Genomic DNA, 17,604 nt, shown 5'->3' on the forward strand with positions numbered 1-17,604 from the left:
ATTAAGCTCCTAATAAAATTATGCCATTAATTAGAATACTTATATTGTTTTATATTTAAAAATTTGTTTCATTCAGCATTACCTGAAAATTATTCTGGAATAAACTAAAGGATATTCTTGTTCTTCCTTTTTGCGATTTTTGAATTGTCGTCTTTATTTTTCTCTTTGTTATCAACAAAATTCTGGGGTAAGTAATTTTATAGCATGACTCCTATTTCCTCATAGTCAGAATTTATCAATATAATAGCATAATTACAATCACAAAAGAAAAAGAATACAGTATCTCTAAGAAAACTCCGACTTAGAAATGAGGAGCAAGTGACTGTGCACAGGCACAACTTAAGAGTTTTTTGTCCAGAATCATTACCAAATAAAATTTCTTAAATTCAACCCAGTAAATATGTTAATTAGAAACAAATAAAATATTCATTCTCCGGTGGGACCTATATCAGCAAACGGTCTATTTCTTTACTTTACTGTACTTTAATGCTCTTTGCCCTTTTTTCATTGTCCAGTAATGAATTTCCGTTTTAATTAATCATAAATTAAATTTTAATTGTAAGAATTGATTTTTCTTTAGGGTTGTAATGAAAACAAACCACGAAATAACTAAATTTATCCCGCTTTATGAAAGGGACTGTAAATTGGCACGGAAAGTTCTGCGTTGCACTATAAATAAAAATAAGCATATCACTGTAAATAAAATGGTAAATTCAAAGCCACCTTGAGAAAATTTTAATTCGATGATTTTTTAAGAAACCAGGCCTCCAAAACAGTAGAAAAATCACCTTGCTGAACAATTATAAATTTACTTGTGCATTCACTTCCATACAAAGAAAATATGAATATAATATACAATGAAAATCATGATTGCTAAAGCCTACCAGCATATTTTTCCAATGTAGGAACAAAATAGGATAACAATAACAAATATAGGAACATAAATAGGATAAAGGTGATTTTCAACGTAATAAAGACATCATCAAGCTTCGGCAAATTATTTCTGGGGTGATATGAATGAACTAACGCAATGTTGGTTTTTGATATATTCATGCATATTCAAAATTTAAAAAAAAAGACAATAAATTTCCAAAACCAATTTACAATTTGCTACAGAAAATCTTTAATCCGAACAATCACCGACTTTCAGAGCTGAAAAACGTTTGGTAGAGGTGAAAAAGAAGGGGCAGGATTAAACGGGGTTTAGACAAATTAAGATTATTTATTATAAGTTGTAAAAAAATTTATAAATATTTAATTTTTAAAATAGAAAGTATTATTGGTTCACTTTTTGTAAATGGTGGTGGTTTTACACGCAGAATTGTTGTTTACAGCCACCTTGATTTCAAGCATTAAACGTCCATCTTCAGGGGCTGAAGGAGTTATAAAAACGTGTCTCGACATGAATTTTAAGTGTGATCCACCGCTGACGCGACGTTCCAATGAGAAGCTGGTTTTCAATGCCGCTCAATTTTGAACATGCGAAAAACGAGAATTATCATATCAAAATTCTAAATTAATCTTTAAGTTGTGTGTCAAATACACTGATGGACACATTTCACGCACCACTCAATTTATTTAGTTTAAAATTTAATCCATTATCTTTCTACAGGTAATTAGGAGCTATCGTAGTGAAAATAAACAGTAAATGGCTTCGTTTACTTCCTTTATGTACTTTTGAACTCATTAATCCCATGTGCGCAAAAAGTGGCAAAATGGGCATTCAGCTACGCCTAAATATCACTTTCAGTTAATCTTTTTCATTCGTTGATTGCATTTTATATTATTCTTAAGCTTCGATGGCTTCAGTCAGGCACTTGAGTGATTATGACAGTCAGGGTCATAACATTATTAGAAGAAGGATACAACCAGCGCGAAGTTGCTAGGAGACTACAATAGGATACAAAAAGTTCTTCGGCGCTTCAGAGAAACAGGGCTTCACGCTGGAAGGCCAGGGCAGTGAGAGAGAGATGATAGATTCATCCGTCATCAGGCTCTACAAAACTGCAGCAATATCGGAAATGAGATAAGAAATCTGACAAGACAAGTCTGAAATTTTTCGATTTTCTCCAGGACTGTAAGAAGAAGGCTTAATTAAAATACCCTCATGGTACTTGGACCTGTTCTTATCACAGCTCAGAAAATGGCCAAGCCTCAATTCACCCGGGAAGATGTGAATTGGACATGGGATGATTGGGGATGAGTTCTCTTTACAGACAAGGCGATTTGGCCTGAAATCTTCAGACGAGCGTACTTTTATATGGAGAAACTCAGGAGAAAGGTACGACTCATGCTGTATGACTGGTCGCATTCCACGGTGGGTCATTGATGTTCTGGGGTGGCATTTCCTTGGACGCTCGCACCGAATTGGACGTTTTGCCATTTGCCCCCCCCCCCAACATTGGTGAGAAATTCTTGCTAATGCAGGATAATGTCAGGCTCCATAACACAGAACACCTACTATGGAAGACCTGAATGAGGTTGGAGGTTGGTGTGCCCAGCTCGAAGTCCAGATTTGAACCCAATCGACGAGTACGACGGCGAATCCCAGGTCCTATCACCCAAGGGGAGTGGGAAACGACTGTTCTTCACGAATAGGAAAGAATTCCTCAGGATTTTACAAGAAATCTTTTCCAATGCAAAGGCGTTTAACGGAAATACTCGGCAGTAAAGGGTACCGAAAAGTTTTTTTACAGGCAAACAAAAGGACGGAACTAGATCGGTTGTCGCGCAGAAGAATATTTTTCTTATTTGCCAAGTTTTCAACTCCAGATCCATCAAAGAACATGCTTATTGATACAATCAGAAAATCAGTTTCTAGGTACTTAAAATTCATACGACAAGTTTACGAGCTAAATGAAAATAAATAACTGTAACATCAAGAGATTAGTGTTTTCTGTTTGGCACTCACAAAATTGAGCCTTTTTTCGAGAAAGTGGATGATGAGGAAGAACCCCCAGGCTTGGAGGAATTAATGGAGATTATTGCATCAATAAAGAATCATAAAGCACCAGGAATTGGTACGATACCAGCTTAGTTGCTTAAATATGACAGGCCGTGGTGACTAAAGTATATATGTTAATAAGGGACATCCGGACGCAATAAAGAATGCCGGAAATCTGAAGCTGTTCTTTATCCAATTAATAAGAAAGGTCACAGAATGGCCAGGAAAATGGTACTGCACTTCTATCAGTGGTGTATAAGATACTCTCCGCAGAAGTTAATTATAGGCTGACAAAATCGGCTGATAGGGCGATAGGCGAATACCATGCTTCTGGCAGGGTAAATCAACAATGGACATAATATTCTCATTAAGGCTACTGCTGGAAATAGGAAGAAGAAATGATCACAATGTGGGCTTGCACCATCTATTTATAGATTTTAAACAGGAGTATGATTGTGTAAATTGGGAAATGATACGAGGTCGCAGGGTTGGTAACATGTCTGGGGAATTTAAGTCACAGGTGGGTTGAGACAGAGAGACCTATTGCCGCCTATTCTATTCAATTTGGCCCTCGAAAAGGCAACACGAGCGATTCGACTAACCCTGATGGAAGAGTCTATAATAGGTTGACTCAGCATAGGGCGTATGCAGGTGATGTGGTCAGAACAGCGCGCACTTTAACCGCCCTATCAGGGGCCCTAGAAGAGTTTGATAAGGCAGCGAGTGGCTTCAGTACCAGTTTGAATAAAACGAAGTATATGAAAACAGCAATACTCAATAAATTAGGGAAGAAGTGCAGAAAGCAAGCAAATCTTGGGACGTTGCAACAATTTAAATACCTGAGTAACCGGTGAAGGAGGCCAATGATATAAATGCTTAGTGTGTGGTATTTAGTGACCGTTAATTAATGATTATTTGTAGATTGTGAGATGCGGTCTGGTGTGACGTAGGTTTTAGGAAAACATTTTCTTTATCGTGCCAACGTTTCGATCTTTATTGGGATCATCTTCAGGCCTCAGTGTTTGTTTTTTGTGTAGATGTGTCATTCTTGTGTGTCGTGTTGAGAGGATTGCCAAGATTACCAAAGAAGAAAAAGATGATGATGACGTAGGGGTGCATCTTAGAAATTTACGAGGAAGAAGAGGGAAAGCAGAGGACAGAAGTGAGTGGCTCTTGATTCTAGAGCAGGCCCAAGCACAACTAGGGCTAAGTAAGTAAACAAGTCTGAACGCCAATCAGGTCAGTGGGTAGATGTCGATGTACGGAGTTCTATGATTAGGTCCATTTTACTATGCCAAGAGGAAAAACAATCAAATCAAAGACGAACCGCTAAGAAATTGGCCCATTGAATATAAATTTGATGAACGTCCCTAACCCTATCCCGACTTGATCCAACCCAACACTCTCCGATAACGCGAAAATGGACACGCAAAAAAATCCTGTATTCAGCCCACAAACATATCCATGTTAAAACAGCCGACAATAGTGAGCAGGAAAACTCATATCCTGTTGCATGACCAATGCCCGACCTCATGTTTAACCATGGACTGTGTTCTAATTAAAAGAGCTATGAAATAGCCAATACAGGTTACGCAGCTTGGACAGCTTTTTTCAACGAAACGTGTTAACAAATGAGCCGTATATTAAAAGCTTTTTCTGATTTTGTTTCATCTCGCGATTCACATTTTTTTAAATAGAAGTATTGCATAAATTTATTAGTTCAGTTGTAATAAGTGAACTAATACGACATAATTTTTTGCAGAGCATGAACCCATGTCCGTCATCCTCTTCATCATCGCATGGGAAATAGGTTTAGACTAGATAGCTTAGTCTGAACAGAACGAAAATGAGAGAAAAACTAGAATAGTAATTTATTAATTATTTCTCGTCAGTACTGAGGATGTCGAAATTCTGGTTTTGTCCCAGATCGGATTATCAACAACCAAGCCTTTCCACTCGATCGGTTGCTGGCGGCAAACCTACACTGATAGACGAAAAATTCCACCAATTGATTTGTTTGTTTTTTTCTCTATAAAAGAAAATTCTGCCCCTAATTTGTCTCATTGTTTTTCTCAATAAATATCTGTTTATGCTATGTTTTAAATTGTGAATATCAATTAGAGGTTGTAGCGCGTGGTATGGCACGTATTGATGATGGACTTTCCCTAACCATCCCTAACCATCAGGTATGCGGCTATGCCATCGGAGTTTCCTACGAAACACTGCGAAATGCCCTTACACGTTTTCGAGAAACTCGGTCCTACCATAGAAGGCCCGGTTCCGGTCGCCATAGGGTAACAGAACCACACGGTGACAGTTTTTTGACTTTGAGAATTTTGCGAAACCGGCACCTCGTTCAAGCGATTCATCAGCTCCAGGAAGTTCGAGGTGTCGAAATTTCTGAACACAGTGGACTGATGGCTTTTGGTAAGAGGACCAGAATCGACCAGAACACACTGAGTTGCATGGCTCGCATTTGCACGAGAACACAGCTATTAGTCTTGGGAAGATTGGTCTGCTGTACTTTTTACAGATCAGTGTAGATTTGCTCTACGGATGAAATTTTGGAATATGCGTTGCCTATCTTCTATGAAATCCGCGACAATCCTATTTTTAATGCACGCTAATGCTCGTCGACATGTCGTTCGCATAGTACAAACGTACCTTCAACAACAAAACATCAGGGCCTTAGCTTTGCCAGCTCGTTCTCCGGTCTTGAACCCCATCGAACATTTATGGGATAACCTCAAAAGACGAATAACACCAAGTCCATTTCCTGATACACTCCACGATCTTTGAAAGGTCTCTTTCAAAAAATCAAAAGGAACAGAAGGGTTCGGGTCCTATCAGCGGTGTGGCAGCCCCTTTTCTTGCAAGGGTGTCCGCTTTCTCATTGCCTTCTACTCCCATGTGCCCTGGGACCCAGCAGAGGCTGACTTTATTCTACATACCTAGTGTGTTTAATTTGTTTTTGCAGTTCAGCACCATCCTTGAACTAATGATACTTGAGCTAAGTGCTTTGATGGCTGCTTGACTATCTGACATGATAGCTATATTCTTGTTTTTGTATCCTTTACTTAGATTGAATTGGATACATCTTTCAATTGCGTGAATCTCGGCTTGGAAGATACTGGTGTATTTTCCCATGGGTTCTGAGTATTTGGTTCCAGGTCCAAACACTCCTGCCCCCGTACCTTCTTGTGTTCTACATCCACCTGTGTACCAAAGGATGGTGCCATTTTTAAAGGAGTTATTTCCCTTTCCTTCCCATTCCTTTTTGGTGCCCAGATGTATTCGGAATTCGAGGTGTCCAAATTTCTGAACGCACTGCTTGAAGAAGAATAAATCAATATGGTCTGATGGCTTGTCGTCCCGTAATAGGACCAGAAATGACCAGAACACACAGAGTTCCACCTCCCATTTGCACGAGAACACAGCCATTAGTCTTTGGAAGATTGGTTTGCTGTACATTTTACAGATGAGTGTAGATTGGGCTCTACGATCTTCAGATGCGCTTGAAAGAGTGTGGAGAAGGCGAAATGAAAGGTACGAAGACAGTGACTTTTCCCAGAGGCTACCTTTTCGTAGGTATCTCAGTGCGTGTGGGCGGGAATTTCAGTGGAGAGTCGCACAGAATTGGTCGTTGTTCGTCGAAGGCCTTTGACTGCCACTCGCTATGAGGATGAAATTTTGGAACACCATGCGTTGCCTATCCTCGATGAAATCAGTGACAATCCTATTCTAATGCACGATAATGCTCGTCGACATGTCGTTCGCATAGTACAAACGAACCTTCAACAACAAAACATCAGGGCCTTAGCTTTGCCAGCTCGTTCTCCGGTCTTGAACCCCATCGAACATTTATTTATAGGATAACCTCAAAAGACGAGTACGACCGAGTCCATCACTTCCTGATACACGGCACGATCTTGAAAGGACTCTTCGTGAACAATGGACTAACCTCCAGCAAACAGACCTTTCCAGACTGGTAGAAAGTATGCCGAGGCATCTTCAAGATGTAATTAAGGCAAAAAAGAGGAGGATATACGCGATATTGAAATGTTAATCAAAAATCTAAAACAAAATTAAAATCAATTTTATCTGTCTGTCTTTTTTTTTCATTTTCCTTAGCAATTTACATTTTTTACCTTTTTAGACAAAGAAGCAATTATTAAACTTTACAAAAAAATTCACTACTTTCGTGGTCCGCTTGACCAATTAATACATGACAATTAATTAAGGTTTTTAGTTGAGGTAAAAAAGTCAGTGTCACGAGCGGGATTCGAACCTACTATCTTCGGCTAGATACGCCACTGCTGTACCACCTGAGCTATCGTGACCTCGATCCACTCGGACATCAACTCCCCATCTCAACCCCACCTTATGAGTTTTCCCTCCTTTTGCCATTTTTCAAATGTCGTGTAATCGGTTTGGATTCTCGACGACAATTGAAATGGCGAAGGAGAGCTTTAGTGAAGTATACTTCATTTTTAAATCATTAATTCACTACTTTCGTGGTCCGCTTGACCAATTAATACATGACAATTAATTAAGGTTTTTAGTTGAGATGAGAAAAAGTTAATGGCACGAGATGGGGAGTTGATGTCCGAGTGGATCGAGGTCACAATAGCTCAAGTGGTAGAGCAGCTGCGTATCTAGCCGAAGATCGTGGGTTCGAATCCCGCTCGTGCCAATGACTTTTTTATCTCAACTAAAAAACCTTAATTAATTGTAATTTAAAAAAAACTTGAAAATTTGATTAATATATAGAAATATATACAAATCAAGTTATATTACAAGTGGGTGTAAGTTTTTGCCTATCGGTGTATTTCGCAAAACTTTCTGAGCTCGAATATTGATTCCATTCTTGTGCAATGTGCCTTGGACGACTTGTAATAATGCTAAGAGAAAAGAGAGCTCTGGATTGATTCATTTTCAAGTTTTCGACAGTACAAATCAAACTTTTCGTGTATTCATTCATACCTATTCATCCCTGCGTGAGTTTAATGTTAATAAAAGTAAAAATTACGTCTCCGAAGAATATAAAAAGTACTTTTCACCTTTTAAACAACAGAATAGGAATGGATTTAATTTAATAGTTTATTGAAAGGAATAGGCAGTATCAAAACAGAAATAAGTATGTAGCTTGTTTAATCTATACCTGTCCGAAATCAATTTCTACTAATAAAAAAGATGCCAATCGATACTGAGTCGGCCATCTTTAATCTATATTTCCAATTTATTTTCTCGTAGAGACAATCATAAACGTCCACTTGTACAGTTAAATAATAGTTCGTATATTGGATGCTGGAATGAAATTAGACAGATAAAAAGTGAAAGCGCGATCTTAAAGGAATTTTTGATCAGATCACGTGATACAGAAAACCAACGCCGCTTTTTGGTAGATCAGGTTCATCGATCTAATTAAACGGACAGTGGCTACAAATGAATCGTTTGGGGGACAATGAAAGGGGACATGCCCAACTTTTATTATTTTCACGCCATGTGGTTCTACTACTGTAGAGCTGTTTACAGTTGATACGGCACATCAGTCTGCTCCACTGCAGAGTTAAGCGGGGAACACAATTACCCGATGCAACGCTATGCGACTCCATCCGATGCTACCCGACGCCTTGCCACGTTTTGGTAGGGTGTGCACATCTATGCGATGTCAAGCGCACGCCACGTGTATCACAATAATCACTATCACAATCGCAACGCCTCTTTTGTTCTTAATGCACTATTTTGAGCAAAACCTTGTAATAAATTGTTAGTTAAATTTTATGAGCACAACCATGTAATAAATTGCTTGTTAAACTTGTTTTAAATAATGTTATTCCGGTGTTTTCATAAATTTTCTGCCTAACCATCATAATTAAATAATTTTTATAAAAACTTATGAATTTTTGATCTCGTTTAATTTGGTTTACATTAGAATTGGAATGTTTTAATTAATATAACGACAAAATTACATATACTTAGTTTGAAATAAACTATAAAAAAATATGAGTGTCCTGTTCTGAGGCTACTCGACGAAAATGGTGTCATTTTATGAGCAAAACCATGAAATAAATTGTTAGTTAAATTTTATGAGTAAAACCCTGTAATAAATTCATAGTTAAATTCATTATATAAAAAAATGGTATTCCGGTGTTTTGATCAATTTTCTACCAAACCGTTAAAATTATTTTTTTTTTAAATAAAAACTAATGAATTTTTTATCTCGGTTAATTTGGTTTACATTAAAATAGGAATATTGTAATTAACGTAACGACAATAATACAGATAGTTTGAAATAAAAATATGAGTGTCCGGTTCTTTTGTCGTCGACTGTACTCGATGCTACACGACGAAAATCTGGACAGTGGGGATCGCAGAGCGTAGAGTAGGGTAGCGTTGCGTAGCATCGAGCAGATGTGCACGGGGTACTACAATCTTATGGAAAATTGGATTTTGGATTTGCGTCGGGTTGTAACGCATAGCGTTGCATCGGGTAAGTTTGATCCCCGCTTTACGCGTTTTAAATAGTCGTTTAGTGTTGAAACGGCTCATGTCCAGGACATGTGCCCTTTCTCAACTAAACTTAGCGTTCAAGGTTTGTTGTTGGCTAAAGAAATTCTTTTTTTTTTTATGTCTGCACCGAACAAAATCGCAATCACACTGAGATTTTTACTTGCACTTTCTGTACTGAGGAATGTGAAAATCAAGCAGAATTTCCCTGTAGGGGTCACAGTTTCCTTCCTTTGTGATAGGGCGTTCGGTACGATTTAAAAGAAAATTGAGAAGAGTCGATCATGTTAACAATCCGAAGCAGTATACAGATTTAATAAGTGCAAGTTCTGACAACATTCAAGCAATTCTACTAGAGGCTAATGGCATCATCTTGGACTTCAAAGCTGGTGGCCAACTAAAAAAAAAAACTGTCCCTGTTGAGGAATTGCAACAAAGAAATAATATGGAGAAAATAAAGAAAATAAGTTTCAAAATATCGGATTATTATTACTTTGAGATGAGTAAAGGTGCGGTGAAGGCATACACTACAATAAGAGGGCTGGTGATGAGAACCTTCAATCTCAGGAAACAGAACATTGGACATACTCTTCCAACAAAAAAAGATTTTGCGGGGAAGTATGCTATTAATGCCTTAAAAATAGAAGACATTAAGAAAGTTCTTCACTACATTCCTGAAGAAGAAACAAGGTTTTACCATCTCTTGATGCCATGGCCAACAATATGTGGAAGAGCAGATCCTAATGATGAAGACTTAAGAATTTAGTGTTAACTTTATTTTATTATTCTGCAATTTACTGACAATTTGTATGAGAAAATACAACGTTTTAGTTCACTTTTAGTTGAAGCTTTTTGAAAATCCGTGAGATAAGTGATGAAAGGGTCATTACCACAGAAAATTCGCTGCAAATAAGATGCAAATTCTTAAAAAATCATCAAAATTCATCATACTTGCATCTGCATGTTATTACCTTCATTTAAACGAACACAGAAAAAATAAAATGGTGAGAAGTGGGACAGTTTTTGACCTCCGGTGTAAAATAAGGAAAAGTGGACATGTGCCCTTGCTTCGATTCAATGTTGCAAATATCTTGTAGAAAGGGTGGGAATCCGACGATGGGAATCGAACACACGACCGCAGTCCTTTAGGAAGAGGTTGGTGAGTTTTTGTCCAAATAGAGCTAGTTTCGGGAAACTGTTACCATATTTTTTCAGGCTAAATCCGTTAACAACAAATTGCAACTCTTAAGCGGGGAAACACTTACCCGATGCAACGCTACCCGATGCTACCCGACGCCTTGTCATGTTTTGGTAGGGTGAGCACATCTATGCGACGTCAAGCCACACAGCATATATCACAATAATCAGTGTCACAATCGCAACGCCTGTTTTGTTCTTAATGCACTATTTTGAGCAAAACCTTGAAATAAATGGTTAGTTAAATTTTATGAGCACGACCATGTAATAAATTGTTTGTTAAACTAATTGTTTTAAATAAAGTTATTCCGGTGTTTTGATAAATTTTCTGCCTAACCATCATAATTAAATAATTTTTATAAAAACTTAGTTTGAAATAAATAAAATTTAAAATAAAAACTACAAAAAATATGAGTGTCCTGTTCTGAAGCTACTCGACAAAAACGGTGTATTTTATGAGCAAAACCGTGTAATAAATTGTTAGTTAAATTCATTATATCAAAAAATGGTATCCGGTGTTTTGATCAATTTTCTACCAAACTATTAAAATTAATTTTTTTAAAAATAAAAACTAATGAATTTTTGATGTCGGTTAATTTGGTTTATATTAAAATAAGTATGTTGTAATTATATAACGACAATAATACATATAGTTTGAATAAAAATATGAGTGTCCGGTTCTTTTGTCCTCGACTGTATTCGATGCTACCCGACGAAAATCTGGACAGTGGGGATCGCAGTGCGTAGAGTAGCGTAGCGTTGCGTGATATCGGGCAGATGTGCACGGGGGTAATATAATCTTATGGAAAAATGGACTTTGGATTTGCGTCGGGTAGCATCGGGTAGCGCCGCATCGTGTTGCATCGGGTAAGTCTGTTCGCGGCTTAAAGGGTTTGTGACGAGGATAATAGGAACCAGAGTTTGGTATTTTTCACGCGCTGCAGCCTTTGGCTTCTGTTAAGACTGTTATAGCTGCAGTTGTTTTACTAGGTCATATCTCCATTGAGGGATTGCTTCGGACTCACTAGGTGACACTTTCTTCCTCCTCATTGCATCCACTACAAACATAACTAGTTAAATCTACCCTTATTGCTTAGGTGTTTTCTCAGATGCCAGTGACTGGTATAGAGCCCGACCAATGAGTTTACTGAATCTGAACCTCGGTTTGTCCATTTCTCCTTTTGTTTTGTGGACCCATTCTGAGGTGGAGGAGTCTGTGTTTGTCAGATCATACCAATTAGTACAGTGGAAACTTTCCCTTTGTACAGTTTATTAAATTAAGACGGGGCAGTTTTAATGAGCACCGGTTTAACCTTAGACGATTCCTTAGAAAAAAAAATATAGGTTACAATTTAATTTAAATTGCATTTGGAACGTCTAAGGATGCCTTGCCTGGGAGTTTATTTTATACCGAAACTAAAAATGACGATGAATCTGGATGGGGTCCAAAAAGGTGCAACAGAACACAAAAGGGTCTTTCACAGGTTCAATTCTTACTCGTTATTTATAAACAATGCAAAACAAAAAAGAAAATTAACTTATACAAGTGGGTGAATTAATTTTATATTTCTCTATGGGTCAGAAATTCTTTTACAGATTTTAATAGTCATATTACTATAATAGTATTATAGTCGGTTTCTAACGTTTTGACGACCCGTACGTGGCCAAACAATCGATAAGAAACGATCGATATTGACACGTTATATACAGGGTGTCAGGCTACTCGCGGCATAAACTTTCCCAGTGAATTTCGCAGTCAAATGAAGTAAAAAAGTTGGTATAAAACATGGTCCGATTCTCAACCATTTCGCAGATATTCAACGTTTTTTCAACTATCACCTACGGCTTTTGTCATAAATCTACTCGTAGCTCGTGAACTATTTGTTTTTTGGGTAAATCAAAAAGAAAAGCATTGAAAAGAGCATAAAATTTTCTTTAGAAGTTTAGGACCACCCTAGAACTTTGCAACCACATCGTAAAAATTAAGGGTAGAGGTTGGTAAATTTCATAACAAATTCTTCGTTTAATAAGCTTTTTTAAAGTATGCCATTTTCTTTTATTACGTCGAAACGAAATGCAGAAATTTTACGCTAAACGGGGAAAAATGGCGTCGTTGTGAAAAAGGGGTCGTCGAGTTAATCTAGTATTTCAACTTGATGTCCTGGGCAAAATTTCTTTTTCAACTTAACTTAATAAAAAAAGCACAAAAAAACATTAAATGAAACAAAATACATAAAAAAGAGACAATAACACATAGGGAAAAAATTGGGCAAAATATCAACACTAAACACAGACAAAAGAACAAATAGAGCAACAATACAGAAGTTGTAAAACCCACTACCTAATAAAAAATCACAAAAAAAGAGTAAACAATCAAACAAAACCCATAAAAAAGAAACAATAAACATAGTGAACAACCAAATTACGTTGATTTTTTTTTTTTTTAATTAAGTTAGAACTTGGTTTTACAATCTGCATTGTTGTTCCTTTTTTCCCTTTGCCTCTTTTTTCTGCCACAAGGAAAGAAATCCCCCGAGTTGGAGCTTACTGTTTTAAAATACAAGGATGGATTCGCCGATTCACATCGGATTTGTTGCCTGATGAGGATGAAGTTCCGTCCTAATGTCAATTATATTTCATAGATAAATCAATCTCAAATCTGCGGATATGCGTTCAGGACGCCCAGAAAATTTAAAAAACTAGACCGCGCAGTTCTGACTGACAGGACTGCCCTTGGTGGCATTTTGGCAACTCTAACTGAGCCATACAGGACTCCAGCTGGAGATGAAAGTTTTAACTTGAACTAGCATTTTGTTGGTAGTGTACCGACGGATGTTCGTAGAAGAGCAACCTACAGCAGAAGAAATAACTGGAGTTTTCCATTCTTCAGAAAAACCTCCAGGTCATCGTTGAGCACTACCTTCAAAGTGTCCAAATTAAATTTCTGTTTACCTCATTGTGACCCGACGCTGTACTCACCGATCTACCTTTGGTGAGCTAGGATGGGACTTCAAAATGACCCACAATGCCATGAGGAAACAAGCATAGTGAACGACTAACAGTGTTACAGTTTGCTTGCTATCGACCTGCTATTCGCAAACCGTTTTCCCAAGTTCTTGAATCATATCGTTCCATGATTCCGATTATAGAATGAGGCTATTGTCCCAACAGGCCACTAATTGGCATTCAATTCCATTTCAACATGCTACAAAACATACAAATTGTCTATGTTTTGTCCTTGCAGTAACTTGCTCTTTAGTTCAAAAGGCAAGAAGTCTAATTCCGGCTTGGAAGGGAGAAAATAAAAAGCAAGATCATATTATAAAGGGATCCTGTTGAAAAACAAAACCAAATCTAGATTTAGACTAGATTTGTAAAAACCCAATGACGTCCTATGCCAGACAAATCTTAATTTGCATTAAACGGCCTTCTGAAAACCTTTCGTCACGCTTCTATAGGTTCTCCCAGGCCTAGTAAATATTTAAATGTCTCAGAGATGAAGACGTGAAAATTCACTTCTCAGCGAAAAGATAACGAAACAACTAATCAGCTCAAATATTTTTCACATTACTTTTATTCGCATTCTCACACATTAAATTTCCGGGCTTTCTTCCCAACCGGCGGAAAGTTTCCATGACGAGTGGGCCTTTACAGTTCGCCAATGGTTCAGAAAGGGAAACCTCTCTTTTTGAAAAATATTTTATTTTGGCTTCAAGTATAATTAATACAATTTTTAAATCAAATGTATTTCGTGGCCCGATTGACCAAATAACTTATTTCAATTGATTAATCTTTATGTAAGATCTTGGTTGAAATGAAAAAGTCAGTGTCACGAGCGGGATTCGAACCCACGACCTTCGGCTAGATACGCCGCTACTATATCACCTGAGCTATCGGGACTTCGATCCACTCGGACTCTATTCTCCCATCTCAACCACACCTTTCGAATTTTCCCTCCTTTTTGCCATTTTTGAAATGTCCTGTAATCAGGATTCTATTCTCGGCAACAAATGAAATGGCCACGGAGAGCTGTTAGTGAAGATATGCTTCGTTTTACTTATTAAATCCACTATATTTAGTGGTTTATTGAACAAATTACTTCTTTTAATTAATTAATCTTTTTATGTAGGGTTTTTGGTTGAAACGCAAAAGTCAGTGTCACTAGCGGGATTCGAACCCACGACCGTCGGCTAAACACGCCGCTACTCTACCACTTGAGCTATCGTGACTCACGTGAGTAGCGGCGTGTTTAGCCGAAGATCGTGCGTTCGAATCCCGCCCGTGACACTGTCTTTTTTATCTCAACCAAGACCTTACATAGAAAGAATAATTAATTGAAAGAAGTTACTTGGTCAATTGACCACTAAAACGTAAATGGATACAAAATAAGATTAATTAAGGTTATCAAAATTAAACTTTTTAGGCCTTTCGAGCATGTTTTACAAGGTGCCACTTGTTTTCCTTTTACCAGTGCATTAAAATATTTCCAAACAACACTTTTTTCGCTTTTTCATCATAAAAACTTATTTGAAAATTAAGCGGAGAAACGGTTTAGACGCAATTAAAATTATATACATATATCGATGTCTCATACCAGACGACAGTCTCTAGTCCAATTTGACGCACTGACAGGGATATTTTTTTTAATTATTTATCCAATAATAAATAAGAAAAAGTATAGTCACGTTTTTATAAATTATAGTTTTTCGATAATAAAAAACGAATATATCGATATATTTCAAGTATTTACACTCAAATATCTCGGTAAAAAATATACTCAACAATAAATATATCGACATATCGTTGCCATCCCTACTCTTTTGGCCTTGCTTGGAATATTCGTTATTATTTATAATGGCAAATGGCAAAAAACTGCTTTCGATTAAATTTGGCTAGAACTCTCTATTTTAGCCTATGACTTACTAAAAAATCTCATCGCTGGCACAGCGACGAACATCAACCTGAGCAGAATCGCTTCCTTGGCTAAACCGTGGGGTACTTTAGGCAAAAAAGACATTCTTACAACTTATTGTTCTTGTAAATGAATTATATTTGAATTAAATAGATTATGTAAATTGGGGACATGTTTATAGATAAAACTGTAAATTTTTTGTGTTCGTTTGCAACTTTTGTTCCTTTTTAACCTTGGACATTTCAACGGCCATGAGCAACTATTAGACCAGAGCCGAATTCCTGGCAAAACCGATTGTGGGTCTACCTGTACTTCCCACCTGTCTACGGCAAAGGAATTAAAACTGAGAAATCGTGGGGCCGGGAGCCGGTAGGGTCGAAGGAAAGAAAGGAGGGACTTTTTCACGTGGGAATGCAACCGGCGGAAATTCAACCTTTACCCAAAACCAAATGAAGTTTGGAGGAAGAGACGGTAAATTGACCACATCGTCGTGCTCCGAATAGAATTAATTTGGAAGGTCGTTTGATTCGAATGAACGAAAGTTAGAAACAAAGAAATAAAGAATGAGAGAGAGAGAGAGAGAGAGAGAGAGAGAGAGAGAAAGAGAGAGAGGGAGGGAGAGAGGGAGAGGGAGAGTGAGAGAGGGAGGGAGAGAGAGTGTGAGAGGGTGAGGGAGCGAGGGAAGGAGAGAGAGTGTGAGAGGGTGAGGGAGGGAGGGAAGGAGAGAGAGAGAGAGAATAAAGAGACAGAAAAACAGAAAGAATAAAAGAGAGACAGAGANAAAAAATAAAAGAGAGGCAGAGAGAGAGAGACAGAGAGAGGGAGGGAGGGAAGGAGGGAGGGAGTGAGAGTGGGAAGGATAGAGGGAGAGAGAGTGAGAGTGAGAGAGGGAGGGAGAATGAGAGATGGAGGGAGAGTGAGAGAGGGAGGGAGAGTGAGAGAGGGTGAAGGAGGGAGGGAGGGAGAGTGAGAGAGGGTGAAGGAGGGAGGGAGAGAGAGGGAGAGAGGGTGAAGGAGGGAGGGAGAGAGAGTGAGAGAGGGTGGGAGGGAAGGAGGGAGAGTGAGAGAGAGACTGAGTGGGAATGAGATAGAAACCTTCACGCATAAATGTCTTTCAGCCAGATTTTAAAAAAAATCGATACTGAGTTTTAAACGCCACTTACTTCGTACTTTTCAATGTGGATAAAGGAAAATTTTCTGACAAATTTTAAATGCGTAGTGTGAACTACTCACATAATCCAGCTATACTGTGAATAACAGACTCGTGCCTTATTACATAACGAACGAGGTTCCATCACAATCGCTACTTTTGGAATTAACCGTGATCTCTCAGCACCGTAAACAAGTTTATAACGGTACGGTTACTATTTTCGTTTCATGTTTGGCAATTAATTCTGAGAAATTTCCTTTTGGGTTCGGGGAGCAGATGAACCTGTATAGGCCGATCATTTTGATCAGCCTCTCTGTTTTGATCTGCGGTCAACGACCCATCAGGCCCAATATCTAAAGGCTTGAACAGACTTAATTTGGACCAGAATAATTTTGCTATTTCGTGTAATTTCTTATAGAAATATTTTATTTGTTTTAATGGTCACATATTCCTCTTCTTTCAAATAGTGTGTTGGGCGTTAAAATCTTTTAGGCCGTTTTTTAATTATAGATATTTCAATCAGATATTCCGAAAGCGATTTCTTAAAAATCAGAAAAAATTTAGGAATCAATAGTGCTAAAACGAAATTTCATATTAGTTAGTTAGCAGAATCAACAAAAAAAGTTTGGTCCAAATCTGTGACTAGCTTGATTGTTCTTGTAGGAAAAAAAGTTGCTCCAACGGATCAAGCCGTTAAGGCCTTTAAACGGTGCTTAAAATGAATGTAATTTTATTTTTTTAACAAATGTTTGTAAACCTACTTAACTGGAAGTGTATTTTATTACTTTTGTAACTTTTAGGTCATATTGTTTGTAAATTGAAACGGATATGAAGTTTCGTTTAGCGCCTGTAGAGACCCCTAAATACAAATTTTGGTTTGAATATAAATTT

At 37.7% G+C, this 17,604-nt stretch overlaps 1 protein-coding gene across 1 annotated transcript in view; it reads right to left on the minus strand.

The window, feature by feature from the left end:
- Positions 1-17,604, minus strand: part of LOC106672385 (lysosome membrane protein 2-like) — a 65,108-nt gene that overhangs the window by 13,101 nt on the left and 34,403 nt on the right. The window lies entirely within an intron of this gene.

Source organism: Cimex lectularius, unplaced genomic scaffold, assembly GCF_000648675.2.
Source record: "Cimex lectularius strain Harlan isolate CLEC.00 unplaced genomic scaffold, Clec_2.1 scaffold160, whole genome shotgun sequence".
Lineage (NCBI taxonomy): Eukaryota > Metazoa > Arthropoda > Insecta > Hemiptera > Cimicidae > Cimex > Cimex lectularius.